Genomic DNA, 17174 nt, shown 5'->3' with positions numbered 1-17174 from the left:
GCTTGGGTGTTGGGAAACAGTGAGAGGGACGGAAATGCTGAGACCGGACACTTGACAGGCAGGCAAGAGCCAGAGGATGCAGGGCCTTTTACCTGTATGAAGGGTGTTGAAATTACCTTCGGAGCAATGCCAGGTCAGTGAAGATCTTATGCAGAGGGCTGACAAGATTTGTACTCTAAAGATGCCGCTCTGAGATTCAAAGTGTAAGAAACCCAACCATAGTCTATTTTCCATAAATGACCACATTCAGCTAAAGGAACTAGGAATACTGTAGATGCAAAAGTAGAGGTAAAAGTAACTGTGTAGTTTCTTCATTTAAAAGATATGAGTCTTAATCTCGATTACTAATATTTACGCTTTATATTGACAGCCTACTAGTAAGTATTTGGCAAAATAAAAATCTGATCTTTTTTTTTTTTTAAAGATTTTATTTATTTATTTATTTATTTGACACAGAGAGAGAGAGAGACAGCCAGCGAGAGAGGGAACACAAGCAAGGGGAGTGGGAGAGGAAGAAGCAGGCTCCTAGCAGAGCAGGGAGCCCGATGTGGGGCTCGATCCCAGGATGCTGGAATCATGACCTGAACTGAAGGCAGACACTTAACGACTGAGCCACCCAGGCACCCCTAAAAATCTGATCTTAACAATGTTCACAGATTTTCATTATTTTGGTTGGCTCAAAACAAGTATTGTCATTTTAATCTGGTTTAGATAAGTGAGTAGTAGAAAAAATGAAGTAGGATTAGACAATAGATTCAGTGTTTGACAGAGAGTTTTATTTGCCTACAAATTGTACAAAAATGCCCATTTCGCTTTCAAAATTTTGTCAACTTCCCACTAGACCACCAGAGAAAGCTACTCAAAGTTGGGTTTATTAAATGTACTGCAGCAGAGAGCAGTGCCACCTTGACTTAATTGTGACTCAGAAGGAGGTGAGGTAGGTGGATTAAGGAAGGGTTACGGATTTAGGCTTTGAAGGTCTAGACTCCACTGGTTTAAAGAAGGTCCTTCCAAGTGGAGACCTGGTTGGAACTGGGAAAAGTTTATGACAACAAAGTGAGGATTTTAAAGTCATTTTTGATAAGCAAACTGTTGTCAGAGAAGCAAGCTCTTTTCCAGCTGAGCAAGCTGCTACCTTAATCGGAGAGCTGTTCCTACAGATGATCTCCCAGATACACTGACTGGCAGACATATCCTACGGTAAATAGTGAAGTTATGTATTCTTTACAGTTTTATGTTCCTGGGCAACATTATACTGGAAGAAAGAATTAGGCAGGGGCGCCTGGGTGGCTCAGGCGTTAAGCGTCTGCCTTCGGCTCAGGGCGTGATCCCGGAGTCCTGGGATTGAGCCCCACATCTGGCTCCTCTGCTGGGAGCCTGCTTCTTCCTCTCCCACTCCCCCTGCTTGTGTTCCCTCTCTCGCTGGCTGTCTCTCTCTGTCAAATAAATAAATAAAATCTTAAAAAAAAAAATTAGGCAGGTAGTCTCAATGTCCACTTTTCCTTTAAAGAATTCTCCTTTTAAAATCCACTAAGGGGCACCTGGTTGGCTCAGTAGGAAGTGATGAGACTCTTGATCTCGGGGTCATGAATTTGAACCCCACATAGGGTATGTAGAGATTACTTAAATAAAACTTTTTAAAAAAATTCACTAATACAAGAGATCAATGAAACATAGTTCAAAAAAATAATTGCAGCAAGTATGGCAAAGGATTACCAGCTCAATATATGAAGAACAAAAGTAATATTAAATATATATATGCTGCTGTATGTTGTTCATATGCTAGAAAAAATAATGAAGACTCAAATAGGTTAAAAAAGCATAAAAAGTTACACCATGCAAGTGCTAGTCATAAGAAAGTTGGAGTGGCTGTGTATATCAGATAAGTAGACAACAAAAAGAATCAATTTCTCAAGAAAACATAACAATACAAACATATATGTGTACCTAATAACAGAGTCTCAAAACAGACATGAAAACAAAAGTGAAAAACTGAGAGAATTTGAGTATTTTGTAATTATTGTTGGCTATTTTGTCATTTTTCTCCTAGTAACTAATAGAAAAATACATAGAAAATTTAAAAACAGATACAGAAACTTAAAGAACCACTAAATCAGCAGTCCTTCCTTGTCCTCAATCCCTACACCTCATCAATCAAAAGTCTTGACAATATTACCTCCTCTGCATTTCTTAAATCTGTTCCCTCATTTCCATTTTCATGGGTTGCCGACTTGAACTGACCTCCTTCCTTCAATAGCCAGCAGCAACCCAACCTCCCCGTGGTAACCAGGATCAAACACCCATCCAGTGATCCCTTTTTCACTGCTTGGCGTTTAAGCGGCATGAGGAACCTAAAATGGTAGGCGGGAGTACCAGCTACCAAAATACCAGAACTATGTCAGTGTTCACTAGTGGAACATTCTTTCACTGGACATTGGAACTTTCAAACCCACTGAACCCAATGGTTATAGATTGGGAAGAAAATCTTCCTTAAGTGGATTATTATGTTTAAAAATAAAAGGCCTATCAATAAGAGCCAAACTATGGAAAGAGCCCAAATGCGCGCGCACACGCACACACAAACACACACACACACGATGGAATATTACTCAGCCATCAAAAGGAATAAAATCTTGCCACTTGCAATGATATGGATGGAGCTAGAGAGTATTATGCTAAATGAAATAAATCAGAGAAAGACAAATACCATATGATTTCACTCATATGTGGAATTTAAGAAACAAAATAGATGAACGGATGGGAAGAGGAAAAAAAAGAGAGAGGGAAACAAACCATAAGAGACTCTGTACAATACAGAACAAACTGAGGGTTGCTGAGAAGAGGTAGGTGGGGGATGGGCTAAGTGGGTGATGGGTATTAAGGGGGACACTTGTTATAATGAGTACTGGGTATTATACGTAAGTGATGAATAACTAAATTCTACTCCTGAAAACAATATTACACTATACATTAATTAGCTAGAATTTAAATAAAATTTTGAAAAAAAATTAAAAGTAAAATAAAAATAAAAGGCCATGGGGGTGCTTGGCTGACTCAGTTGGAGAACATGCAACTCTTGATATCAAGGTCATGAGTTGAAGCCCTGTTTTGGGTGTAGAGATTACTTAAAAATAATAATAATAGAAATAAAATAAAAGATCATACAATGGAATATTATTCAGCCATTAAAAGGAATGAAGTATTGATACATTTTACAACATGAATGAACTTTGAAAACATCTTACTAAATGAAAGGAGCCAAGTATAAAGGCCACATATTATGTCATTTTGTTCATAAGAAATACCCAGAACAGGCAAATCCCCAGAGGCAGAAAGTAGATGAGAGATTACCTGGGATTTGAGGGAGGGGAAATTGAAGGACACTGCTAAGGCTACCAGCTTTTTTTTAGAGATAATGACAATGTTCTGGAATCAGATAGTGGTGATAGTTATACATAGTTTATGTATAACTATAGTGATAGTTATACATAGTTAGATGTTTATGTGAATTACATCTCAAATTTTTAAAAAGGAAAAAATGGAATAGGACTATTCTGGACCACTACCCCCTGGGCTCATATATTTGGCTATGAGCAGGATGTCACCATATATTGTCTGCTGATTTAAGTCAGTTATTCATCCTGTACAACAGCACCCCAATCCTGTAAGGTAATTTTCTTTTAGCTCATATAGTAACTGAGTTTTTAGCAGGCCATTCTACCATGTTGTCAAGCCAAATGTTGTTGGGGCTTGTGGTAATGCTGGCGAATTCTGTGAGTGTAATTCCACTGCATTCCATCCTTTGCTGTAAATATGCTCCTTGGTCTGAGGTGATTTGTATGGAACATGAATAGCAATGAATAAGGCCTTCTGTTTAGTGCTGGTAGAAGCGTTTGGGGCAGCAAAGGTAAAGCCATATCTGAAACATGTTTCTATGCCCAAGAGGACAAACTGCTCCTCCCTCCATTATGGAAAGTGTCCAATGTATCAATCTGCCTCCAAGTAGCTCATCAGTTCCTTGGAGAATGGTGTGCTCTGTCAGGGACTCAGCATGGCTTTGACCCACAGCACCTGGGTACCTAGCAGAGGCAGAAGCGAGGAGAAGTTCATGCAGAACCTCCTTCCCTGTTGCCATCTCACTTTATAAATGGGCCTATTAATAATGCAAACAGGAGGGTGGCTGGTGAAAGAGGTTGACTGACCCACAGGACTGCATATACTGTCCGTCTGATTATTGACAGCCTACTCTGCAGGGATGCCCTCTGATGAGCATTGGTATGGGTTGCAGATTTGTCACACTATGCACATTCTGAGAGTCTTCCACATGTTTTCCCCCCAGGCTTCCTTGACACCAATGTGTCAATCTTGTTCGAAGTTTCTGACCATTAGCCACTGTCCATGAATCCATATGGACTCATACATCAGAATATCTACCAACCTAAGCCCAAAGTTGATAACCAGATGCACTGGCTCCTCAGTCACTTTGGTTCTTGCTTAATAGGTTTACCAAACCAGACAGGGCATTGTGTACATATGTTCTGATAGTTATTTAATGTTGTGGGGGTTTTTTGCCTACTTAGTCTGTTTGTAGATGCTATAAAGGTGAATGAACTAGTGCTTTGTCTCAACTTCACATTTAATCACATCCAAGAATTTGCTCTTATAAAGGCTGTGGGCTATTTCAGTATAAGGAACTCAAAAGCTGCCTAAAAGAATTATTCTCATCTGTTCCTGGTGGCAGGCCACAGTGAGATTGGCTTTATCACTGTCTTTTAGTATCGTCTCTAAGTAGGGCTATCAAATAGTTCCAGCTAGAGTCAGCATACTAAACAAACCAACTCATAAACCAGAACCTTCCTTTCCTTTTGCTCACTCCTCATGCAGCCGTATGTGTGGACAGAGGAAAGCCAAAGAAGTAGAAAGCCCCAGGGATGTCAGAACACTGGGGCGACTTGACTATATGTTTTTAATTATGCCTTAAGATCTGCTTGGATTGTAATGAATATACTATTTTCACTTAACAATGAAATGTTTTTAACAATGAAACGCTGCCACACCAATCCAGTTATATAAATATATATATATATTTTTAAAGATGTATTTATCTATTTATTTGAGAGAGAGTGCGCACACGCACATACATGGGGGAAAGGGCAGAGAGAGAGAATCTCCAGCAGACTTCCCACTGAGTGAGGAGCCTGATGCAGGGCTTGATCCCAGGACCCTGAGATCATGACCTGAGCTGAAATCAAGAGTCAGATGCTTAACAAACTGAACCACTCAGCGCCCCCCTCCCCAATTATATAGTTTTGTGAATCAGAGAGCACCCCATCATGATGGACAGTTCAGGCTGCATAGTAGAGTTCGGTCCTAAGAAGCAATTTAGGAACTTCTTTTCAAATGGAGAATACCTGTCAGCAACATAGGGCATGATGCTAGGATTCTCCTAAAAAACAAAAAACAAAACAAAATAAAACCCCCCAAAACAAAACAAAACAAAACAAAACAAAAAACAAGAACGGTTTTTGAAAGGCTTCATGTAACAGCAATTTCCTGTACCACTGTGCCCCCCAGGCCCTCTGGCCTCAGGGCAGCTGCACCACAGCCTGCGTGTGCTGGAGAGCCTTCTCCTGCTTGGGGCCACGTATAAATCTGGAGTTATGTGAATTACTTTATAAATTCCTTAGGACAGCATATCCATACATGGTGTATGTTGCCCACAAACCCCACAGAGGTTCTTCAAACACCGTGCCTCTTTTCTTTGCACTGGGTGGTACAACTCGTGCCAGACTATTGTCAGACTTCCACTAATGTGGAAGTCCTTGAATTTTTTACAACATTTATTTCCATCCTCTGGCATGCACGTTTTATTAAATCTTATAGAATGCTTATTCTTTTCTGTTTTTCAGGTCCAATTAGCATAATATCATCAAAGAAAGGGGCCAATGTTCTAAGAAATATCAAGATCACAAATTTCAGTCTATAAAGGAAAATGCTCAAAGGCAGATATCTGAGCTACAAGCAAGTACATTCATTATTATATGTCCATGTCCTAGAGGTTGAAAGAATTATGGTCAGGAGGCCAGAGAGCAGCCAGGTACTAAAACAGCCCACAAGGGATCTCAGATAAGGCCTTAGACAGGCTCTATCAGGGTCCCACTGATAACTTGCACAAGCCTATGGGGATCCCAGTGACAGAGAAATACACTTGTGGAAATTTGCCACCCACTCTGTTCACACTGTACTATCCAAGAAGGGACATGTGGTCAAATAGCCAAATCTAGCTATTTAAGTTTAAAATAATTAAAATTAAATAAAATTAAAAATTCAGTTCCTCAGTAGACACAGGTGGCTAGCAGCTACACTGTTAGACCATGTAGAGACAGAACCATTGGACAGCGCCACTGCACAAAGTGCTGCTACTCCAAAGTAGGAGTGGTGGTGATCTTCCTTTAACTGGCCAATAGGCAAGATTCCTAAAGGTCTATCAAACCAAATAGGGTAATCCCAACACAGATTCTGCTAGTCACTTAGTGCTGGTTTTGCCCCGTCTGGGTGACACTGGTTTATAGCTGCCACACAGGTAAATGAACTAGTGCTCTCTGTCTGCTTTACATTTAATCATATCCAAAATTTTTTTCGTAAAAGAACAGTCGATAGGATGCTGGAATATACTAACTCAAAGGCTATAGAAAAGAGTTATTTTTGGGGGGGGGCACCTTGGTGGCTTGGTTGGTTAGGCATCCAACTCTTGATCTCAGCTCAGGTCTTAATCTGAGGATCGTGACTTCAAGCCCTGCATTGGACTCCATGCTGGGCATAGAGCCCACTTAAAAAAAAAAACAACAGAAGAGTTATTCTTAGGGAAAAGACAGTCACTTCAATAAATGCTGCTAGAAGACTAGACAGCTACCTGCAGAAGAATGAAACTGGACCACTTTCTTATACTATACACAAAAATAAACTCAAAATGGATTAAAGATCTAAATGTGAGAGCTGAAACCATAAAACTTCTAGAAGAAAACATAGGCAGTAATTTCTTTGACATCAGCCTTAGCAATATTTTTCTAGATATGTCTCCTTGGGCAAGGTAAACAAAAGCAAAAACAAACTATTGGGACTACACCAAAATAAAATACTTTCACACAGCAAAGCAAATCATTAACAAAACTAAAAGGCAACCTATTGAATATGAGATGATATTTGCAAATGATATATCTCATAAAGGATTAATATCCAAAATATACAAAGAAGTTAACTCATCAGGAGTTAAGATGGCAAAGAAGTAGGGGACCCTGGGCTTTCCTCACCCCTCAAATACAGCTGTATTGAGGTCAGACCACTTGGAACTCCCAGGAAATTGATCGGAGGATTGCAAGGATCCCCACAGTTGAAGGAAGACAGCGTTAAAGGAATAAGGTGTATGGAAGTGAATTGGGGGAGAGAAAACCTGTTGTGCCACAGAGGGGTAGGAGCCCCTTCTGTGGGGAGAGAAAAGGGAGAGAAAGAGAGAAGGATTGAGAGAGTACAGTGTTAGGTCTGCACAAGAAGAAAACCTCTCTGGACAAGAAACTGGGGAGGAATGGGAAGTGAGGGTCACAGGTGTTTTGCAAAAAGTGTGTGGTGCTCAAACTCTGAGGTTTTGGAAGTGCGCAACTTCTGCTTGAGTGGAGCTGTGGCACACACTCCTGGGGAGAAGGAGGGCATAGGCCAGAGAACACGCAGAGTGGTGTAGGTATCACTGGAAAAGAACTGGATTGCACTGGAAAAGAACACTCCCCTTCCGGAGTACATTTGGAAGAAGGTCTATTGCCTCTGCAAGGACAAAACCCTGCAGGCACCAGCAAACAGCCTTTCATCGGCAGGGGACAGAGGTGCATGCAGAGGGTGGATAACCTGGTCACTGCTTTTTGTGCTGCTACAACATAGATTCCACGCACTACACAGGTGTGGAAGTTTTTCTGGGACAAAGGACACTAGACACATTATGATGGGGAGGCTCTACTCCAGAGGAAAGAGCAGATCTGTGGGGTGCCAGGTCCTTTAAAATATGGAGTTCTGAATCCCAGATGTGCACCAAAGATAAAATGTAGGAGAGCTGTGGCTCCAGGTGCACTGATGGCCCTTGCTTTTCTGTGAGGGCTTCCTGAACAACATGAGTTGTGAGATCCCCTGTCCAGGGACGAAAGAGTTGGGTGGCACCATTTAACCCTCGCCACCAACATGGTCAGGCTTCAGAGAACAACAGAGCATCCCCCAGTGAAGGCAGGAGCTACTTACAGCAAACCCCGTCCCTCTGTGCCTGGCAAGTGGATATTTACTGGGGCAGGACTGACTTTGAGCCAGCACATCAGGCCTATCCACCAGAAGACCAGCACGGGCAGCACCCTGCATGCACCGAGTCTACTGATCACAGAGCGCTTCAAAGTTTCACCTTCAGTTCTGGTAGAAATAGGACCAGGCTGTATTTTTCTTTTCCTTCTTTTTTTCCTTTGGCTTTTTCCTCAGGCTTATAGTTTTTGGTTTGTTAGTTTGTTTTTTTCATTTCCTTTTATTTTTTTCTGAATCAGGCTTCTTTTTTTCTTTTTCATTTCTTCCATTCTTTTCCTTGGAAATCAGGCTTATCGTTTTTTCTTTTTTTCTTAGTTTTTTTCATTTCCTTGTCTATTTTTTGGATGAAGATTCTTTTTTTCTTTTCTTTTTCTTTTTTTTCCTTTCTTTTTCTTTGGAATCAGGCTTATAGTTTTTTGATTTTCTGGTTCTTTCATTCCTTTTCCTTTAATCTTTTTTTTGGGATCAGGATTTTTCTTTTCTCTTTTCTTTCTCTCCTCTCTTTTCCTCTCCTCTCCCCTCCCCTTCCTTCCCCTCCTCTCTTCTCCTCTCCTCTTCTCTTTTTTTCCCAGGCTTATTTTAACAAACAAATCAAAGCATACCCAGTTAAAGGTCCAAATACTCCCCATTGCAAATAAGGAGGAACTCTGCAGAGGCCTGACCAGTGGGAAAGAGCAGAAAAAACACAACAGCAGAGTGCACACAGCATACAACAGAAACACTTCCTGAAGTGCCAGGCCCTGGACAGAGAATGACTCCTTTTTAATATGGCATTACTCCCAGGTGCAGGAAACATAACAAGCTTTCATAACATGCAAAAGACAGGAACTTTGCCAAAATGACAAGATGGAGGAATGCTCCCCAAAAGAAAGTTCAAGAAGAAATCATAGCCATGGACAAGCTCAAAACAGATATAAGCAATATATCTGAACAAGAATTTTGAACAATAATTTAGTAGTCATAATACCACTAGTTGGGCTTGAGGAAAGCATAGAAGACACCAGAGAAACCCTTGCTCTAGAGATAAAGGACCTAAAAACTAGTTAGGCTGAAATAAGAAACGCTGTAACTGAGATGCAAAACTGACTGGATGTAATCACGACAAGGATTGAAGAGGCAGAGGAGAGAACATAAAATTATGGAAAATAATGAAGCTGAAAAGAAGAGGGAAAGAAAACTATTAGGTCACAAAGGTAGACTTAGGGAACCTGGCAAATCCATAAAGCAAAATAATCAAATCATCTCCATATCTCAGGAGTCCCAGAAGAAGAAGAGCAGGAAAAAGGCCCAGATGGTTTATTTGAACAAATTATAGCTAAGAACTTCTCTAATTGGGAAGAAAACAGGCATTCAAGTCCCAGAGGCACAGAGAACAGCCCTCAAATCAACAAAAATAGGTCAACACCATGACATATCATAGTGAAACATGCAAAATACAAACATAAAGAGAGAATTCTAAAAGCAGATACAGACAAAAGGTCCTTAATCTACAAGGTAGACACATGAAGCTAGCAGCAGACCTGTCCACTGAAACTTGGCAGGCCAGAAAGGAGAGGAAGGAAATATTCAACGTGCTAAATGGGAAAAATATGCAGCCAAGAATACTTTATCCAGCAAGGCTGTCATTCAGAATAGAAGGAGAGATAAAGAGTTTCCAAGACAAACAAAAACTAAAGGAGTTTGTGAACATTAAACCAGCTCTGCAAGAAATATTAAAGGGGACTTATTGAGCGGGAAAGAGAGACCAAAAGCAACAAAGACTAGAAAGGAGCAGAGACAATCTCCAGGAACAGTGACTTTACAGATAATACAATGGCACTAAATTCATATCTTTCAATACTTACTCTGAAAGCAAATGGACTAACTGCTCCAATCAAAAGATAGAGCATATCAGAATGGATAAAAAACAGGACCCATCTATATGCTGCTTACAAGAGACTCATTTTAGACCGCAAAACACCTCCAGATTGAAAGTGAGGGGGTGGAGAACAATTTATCATGCTAATGGACATCAGAAGAAAGCTGAAGTAGCCATCCTTATATCAGACAAACTAGATTATAAACAAAGACCGTAATAAGAGATGAAGAAAGACACTATAACATAACAAAGGCGTCTATCCAAGAAGACGATCTAAAAATTGTATATATTTATGCCACTAACTTGGGAACAGCCAAATATATAAATTAATTAATAACAAACTTAAAGAAACTCATTGGTAATAATACAATAATAGTAGGGGACTCTAACACCCCACTCACAGCAATGGACAGATCATCTAAGCAGAAGATCAACAAGGAAACAAGGCTTTCAATGACACACTGCACCAGATGGACCTACCAGGTATATTCAGAACACTTCATCCTAAACACAGCAGAATACACGTAGTTTTCAAGTACACATGGGACACTCTCCAGAACAGATCACATACTGGGTCACAAAACAGGCCTCAACCAGTACAAGAAGACTGAAATCATACCACGCATAGTTTCAGACCATGATGGTATGAAACTTGAACCACAAGAAAAAATTTGAAAGGACCACAAATACATGGAGGTTAAAGAACATGCTACTAAAGAATGAGTGGGCTAACCAGGAAATTAAAAAAGAAATAAAATATACATGGAAGCAAATGAAAATGAAAACATAACAGTCCAAAACTTAAGGATGCAGCAAAGGGGGAAGTATAGAGCAATACAGGCCTTCCTCAAGAAGTAAGTAAAGTCTCAAATAAACAACCTAATCTTACACCTAAAGAAGCTGGAAAAAGAAAAGCAAATAAAGCGTAAATCCAGCAGGAGAAGATTAGATGATATAGAAATAAATGATATAGAAATTAAATAAAACAGTAGAAGAGATCAATGAAACTAGGAGCTGGTTCTTTGAAAGAATTAACAAAATTGATAAACTCCTAGCAAGAATTATCAAAAAGAACAAAGAAAGAATCCAAATAAATAAAATCATGAATGAAAGAGGAAAGATCACAACCAACATCACAGAAATACAAACAACTATAAGAGAATATTATGAGCAATTATATGCCAACAAATTAGGCAAACTGGAAGAAATGGCTACATTCCTAGAAACATATCAACTACCAAAACTGAAATAAGGAAGAACTAGAAAATTGGAACAGACCCATAACCAGCAAAGAAACGGAATCAGTTAATAAAAAAAATCTCCCAAAACTAAGAGTCCAGGGCTGGATGGCTTCCCACGGGAATTCTACCAAACATTCAAAGAAGAATTAATACCTGTTCTTCTCAAACTCGTTCTAAAAAATAGAAACGGAAAGAAAACTTCCAAATTCATTCTGTAAGGCCAGCATTACCTTGATCCCAAAACCAGACAAAGACTCCACTAAAAAGGAGAATTATAGGTCAATAACACTGATTAATATGGATGCAAAAATTCATCAAAAAATTCATCAAAAAAAAGATCCAACAGTACATTAAAAGGATTATTCACCAAGACCAAGTGAGATTTATTTCTGGGGTGCCGGAGTGGTTCAATATCTGCAAATCAGTCAACATGATACACTACATTAATAAAAGAAAGGATAAGAACCATATGATCCTCTCAATAGATGGGAAAAAAGCATTTCACAAAATACAGCATCCTTTCTTGATAAAAAGGCTCAAGAAAGTAGGGATAGGTGGAACATGCCTCAACATCATAAAGGCCTTACACAAAAGACCCACAGCTAACATCATCCCCAATGGGGAAAAACTGAGAGCTTTTCCCCTAAGGGCAGGAACATGACAGGGAAGTCCATTCTCACCACTGTTGTTCAATATAGTACTAGAAGTCCTAGCCTCAGCAATCAGACAACAAAATGAAATAGAAGGCACAAATCAGCAAGGAAGAAGTCAAACTTTCACTCTTTGCAGATGACATGATACTCTATGTAGAAAACCAAAAAGACTCCACCAAAAAATTGCAAGAACTGATACAGGAATTCAGCAGGTACAGGATAGAAAATCAGTGTACAATCTGTTGCATTTCAATACATGAATAATGAGGCAGAAGAAAGAGAAATTAAGGAGCTGATTCCATTTATAACTGCAACCAAAACAATAAGATACCTAGGAATAAACCTAACCAAAGAGGTAAAAGATCTGTACACTGAAAACTATAGAACACTGATGAAAGAAATTAAGGAAGACACAAAGAAATGGAAAAATATTCCATGCTCATGGATCAGAAGAACAAACATTGTTCAACTATCTAAACTACCCAAAGCAATCTATACATTCAATGCAATCCCTATCAAGATAACACCAGCGTTTTTCACAGAGTTGGAACAAACAATTCTAAAATTTGTATGTAACCAGAAAAGACCCTGAATAGCCAAAGTAATGTTGAAAAAGAAAACCAAAGCTGGAGGCATCATAATTCCAGACTTCAAGCTGTATTACAAAGAGGCAATCATCAAGACAGTATGGTACTAGCACACAAAAAAACACATAGATCAATGGTTCAGAACAGAGAACCTAGAAATGGACCTACAACTGTATGGTCAACTCATCTTCAATAAAGGGGGAAAGAATAGTCAATGTGAAAAAAAGCCAGCCTCATCAACAAATGGTGTTGGGAAAATTGGACAGCAACATGCAGAAGAATGAACTGGATCACTTTCTTACACCATACACAAAAATAAATTCAAAATGGATGAAAGACCTAAATATAAGTCAGGAATCCATCAAAATCCTAGAGGAGAACACAGGCAGCAACCTCTTCAACCTTGGCCATAGCAACTTCTTACCAGACATGTCTCCAAAAAGGCAGGGAAACAAAAGCAAAAATGAACTAGTATGACTTCATCAAGATAAAAACCTTCTGCACAGCAAAGGAAACAATCAACAAAACTAAACGGCAACCTACAGAATGGGAGAAGATATTTGCAAATGTCTTGTCAGATAAAGGGTTAGTATCCAAAATCTATAAAGAATTTATCAAACTCAACATCCAAAAACTAAAAAATCCTGCCAAGAAATGGGCAGAAGACATGAACAGACATTTCTCCAAATAAGACATACAAATGGCCGACAGACACATGAAAAAATGCCCAGCATGACTCACTGTCAGGGAAATACAAATCAAAACCACAAAGAATACCACCTGACACCAGTCAAAATGGCTAAAATTAGCAACTCAGGAAATAACATGTTGGTGAGGATGCGAAGAAAGGGGAACCCTCTTACACTGTTGGTGGGGATTGCAAACTGGTTCAGTCACTCTGGAAAAGAGAATGGAGGTTTGTCAAAAAGTTACAAATAGAACTACCCTATAACCCAGCAATTACACTACTAGGTATTTACCCAAAGGACAAAAAATGCTGATTCGAAGGGGCACATGCACCCCAATGTTTAGAACAGCAATGTCCACAACAGCCAAAATATGGAAAGAGTCCAGATGTCCATTGACAGATGAATGGACAAAGAAGATGTGGTATATATATACAATGGAATATTACTCAGCAATCAAAAGAATGAAATCTTGCCATTTGTAATAACATGGATGGAACACTAGAATATACTATGCTAAGTGAAATAAGTCAGACAGAGAAAAACATATACCATATGATTTCATTCATATGTGGAATTTAAGAAACAAAACAGATGAACATAGGGGAAGGGAAGGAAAAATAAAATAAGATACAGAAGAGAGGGAGGCAAACCATAAGAGACTTTTAAGTACAGGGAACAAGCTGAGGGTTGCTGGAGGGGAGATGGGCGTGGGGATGGGGTAAGTGGGTGATGGGCATTAAGGAGGGCACTTGTTGCAATGAGCACTAGGTGTTATATGCAAGAGATGAATCACTAAATTCTATCCCTGAAATTAATAATACAATTTATGTTAACTAACTGAATTTAAATAAAATCTTAAAAAAATAAAAGCATAAGATTAAAAATAAAAACTATACAGCTCAACACCAAAAAAAAAAAAAAAAAAAAAACCCAGTTAGATTAAAAAATGGACAGAGGAACTAAAGAGACATTTTTCTAAAGAAGTCATACAATTAGCCAACAGACATGTGAAAAGATGTTTAACATCACTCATTATCACAGAAATACAAATCAAAACTACCAGGCAATATCACCTCACACCTGTCAGAATGGTAAAATCAAAAACACAAAAAACAAGAGTTGGTGAGGATGTGGAGAAAAAGGAACCCTTGTACACTGTTGGTGGGAATACAAATTGGTGCGGCCACTGTGGAAAACAGCATGGAGGTTCCTCAAAAAATTAAAAATAGAATTACCATATGATCCAGTAATTCCACTACTGGGTATTTACCCAAAGAAAATGAAAACACTAATTTGAAAACATACATGCAGCCCTATGGTAACTGCAGCATTATTCATAATAACCAAATTATGGAAGCAGCAGTGTCCACCAGTAAAGGAATGGATAAAGATGTGGTATACACACACACACACAGAGCCAATTTTACTCAGCCATAAAAAAGAATGACATCTTGCAATGTGGGAAATGGACCTAGAAGGTGAAATAAATGAAATAAAGTGAAATAAATCATATACATCATGGGGATAAAAGGTACAGCACAGGGAATACAGTGAATGGGATTATAATAGAGTTGTATGGTGGTAGATGGCAACTACACTTGTGGGGAGCACAGCATAATGTATAGACTTGTCAAATCACTATGTTGTACACCTGAAACTAATTTGTGTGTCAACTATACTTCAATTAAAAAAATAGATAAAATAAGACTTATTCTCATCTGTTTCTAGTGGCAGGATATACATAAGGTTGGCTGCAATAAGAATTCATTTTTTATTGGTCACATACCATATCACAAGTGCCTTTTAATACATTTTTTTCAAATAATCCCACTTTTAAACATTTTCTGACAGATAATTTAGTTATTCAACAAGTGCTTCACATAAGTGATACATGCTAGATTCTTGTATTTTTGGTAGGATTCCATGTCCTTATTAATATGCTGCTTATTAGTTAACATATCAGTTCCTTCACTTGGCCATAGAGGAGGCATAGCAGGAGACTGAAGAGCCCAGAGGTCGAGTCAGAGAGCTGGGGTTGACTCCTGACTCTGTGACTCACTTTGGAGAAGTTATTAAACTTTTTTAAGCTCAAATGTTCCCTCGTTGATAGTCCTTCGCTTATTCATAAAATAAATATTTATTTTAAAAATAAGTCAGGAATTGGGTATACAATGGTGAAGAAAACAAATGGTTTTCTGTTTAACACTGAGGATGATGATACCTGCTTCTCAAGGTTGTGTGTGTATTGAGATAGTATATTCCAAGTGTCAAGCACAGACTGGCATAGCAATTGGTACATTCTAAAAAGATGGAGTACCTCTTACGTACCTAGAGATACCTGAACACCTTTTATGTGCTAGGCTGTGCTGTCCCATTCAGTGGCCACAAGCCACACATGGCTATTGAGCATCTGATTAGGATGTGCTGTAAATATAAAATAAACACCAGAATTCAAAAATCTTAGTATTAAAAAAAAAGGAAAAGGAATATAAGATATCTCCGTAATTTTCATATTACATGTTGACAATATATTTTAAATACATTGGTTAGATAAAATGCATTATTAAAATTATTTTCACCAGTTTTACACTTTAAATGTGACTACCATAAAACTTACAATTACATATGCGGCCCACATTTCATTTCTATTGGACAGCATTGTGCTTGACAATAGGCACTGCGAATACAAATGTAACTAAGGCAGGGTCCCTGCATTCAAGGAGCTCCTAATTTATCTAGGAATTGAGATTGTCATATAACATGATGGGCACTCCTGCAGCAGTATAAACATTCAGCAAGCTGGTACTGTACAAAGAAAGAAATAATAGGGGAGTGGCATAGACAGCAGGATAGAAAAAGGCCTTTCCCTCACAGAAAAACTGACATTAGGGAAAGGCATTTAATGAGGTTCTTTGCAGCCCCATGGGTAATTTGACTAATTCTGGGAGTTTCCACAGCCACCTGGACGCTGCTGGGATTCAGACAGTGTGGTCACAGTCCCCCCCAACTGCAATGATTACATGGGACTGGATCTCTCAAAGGTCTCATGTGACTCCACAAGATTTTCTTAGGTTAAGGTTTTAATAAAAGTAAAGGATACAGTACAGAAAAGAAAGAAAGCACAGGCAGACAGAGAGACGGGGGCTTCTAGGCACAGCTCCCAAAGCCCTTTGTCAGTCACACAGAACACACTTGGTCTTTGGAGTTATGAACCACCAACATAGGAGCAAGACAGCGTAATCTCTTAGGGAATGCCAAGGCGCAAGTTTACTGAGGGGTCTTATACTCCATGTCAAGGAGCTAAGCCCAGGCGAAGTAACTGTTGAACCATCTGCATCATTTTCTATCTGTATTTTAGACAAGAAGCCAGACTTCCAGGTTCCCTGGAATAAGCACAGAGCTACGTAAATCAGAAACGTCATGCTTCCACTTGTACACAACAAAAGAATTTAGGGGTTAATTTAGTAAAGACTGTGGTAGGTAGCCTCTAAGATGGTTCCTAGTGACCCCTAACCCCTTTACCTTGAATGTGAACTGCAACTATGTGAACTGAACTTCTAACAAGTGAATATAGCAAAAATGACAGGATATGAATTCTTAAATTAAGTTACAAAAAGACTGACTTTCCTCTAGCCTGCTCTCACAGTCAGGTTCTATTGCTTTGAGGAAAGTCAGCTGCCATGTTGGAGACTGCCTTATAAAGAGACCAACATGGCAAAGAATTGAAGGAGGCTGCTGGCTAATGCCGGTAGGGAACTGAGGCACTCAGTCTAACAGCCTGAAACACCTGACAACAATCGCATGCATGAACTTGG

At 39.1% G+C, this 17174-nt stretch overlaps 1 protein-coding gene across 1 annotated transcript in view; it reads right to left on the bottom strand.

Moving 5' to 3' along the window:
• Positions 1 to 17174, bottom strand: part of RESF1 (retroelement silencing factor 1) — a 305299-nt gene that overhangs the window by 66951 nt on the left and 221174 nt on the right. The window contains exon 7 of the transcript XR_006782301.2: positions 15688 to 15783. The gene's annotated coding sequence lies outside the window, so the exon portion shown is untranslated. The remainder of the gene's footprint in view (positions 1 to 15687; positions 15784 to 17174) is intronic.

The sequence above is a fragment of the Ursus americanus genome, chromosome 25 (genome assembly GCF_024610735.1).
Source record: "Ursus americanus isolate L20-20 chromosome 25, mUrsAme1.1.p, whole genome shotgun sequence".
Taxonomy (NCBI): domain Eukaryota; kingdom Metazoa; phylum Chordata; class Mammalia; order Carnivora; family Ursidae; genus Ursus; species Ursus americanus.
Note: the sequence above shows the minus strand (reverse complement) of the source record. Positions and strands in the feature narration are given on the sequence as shown.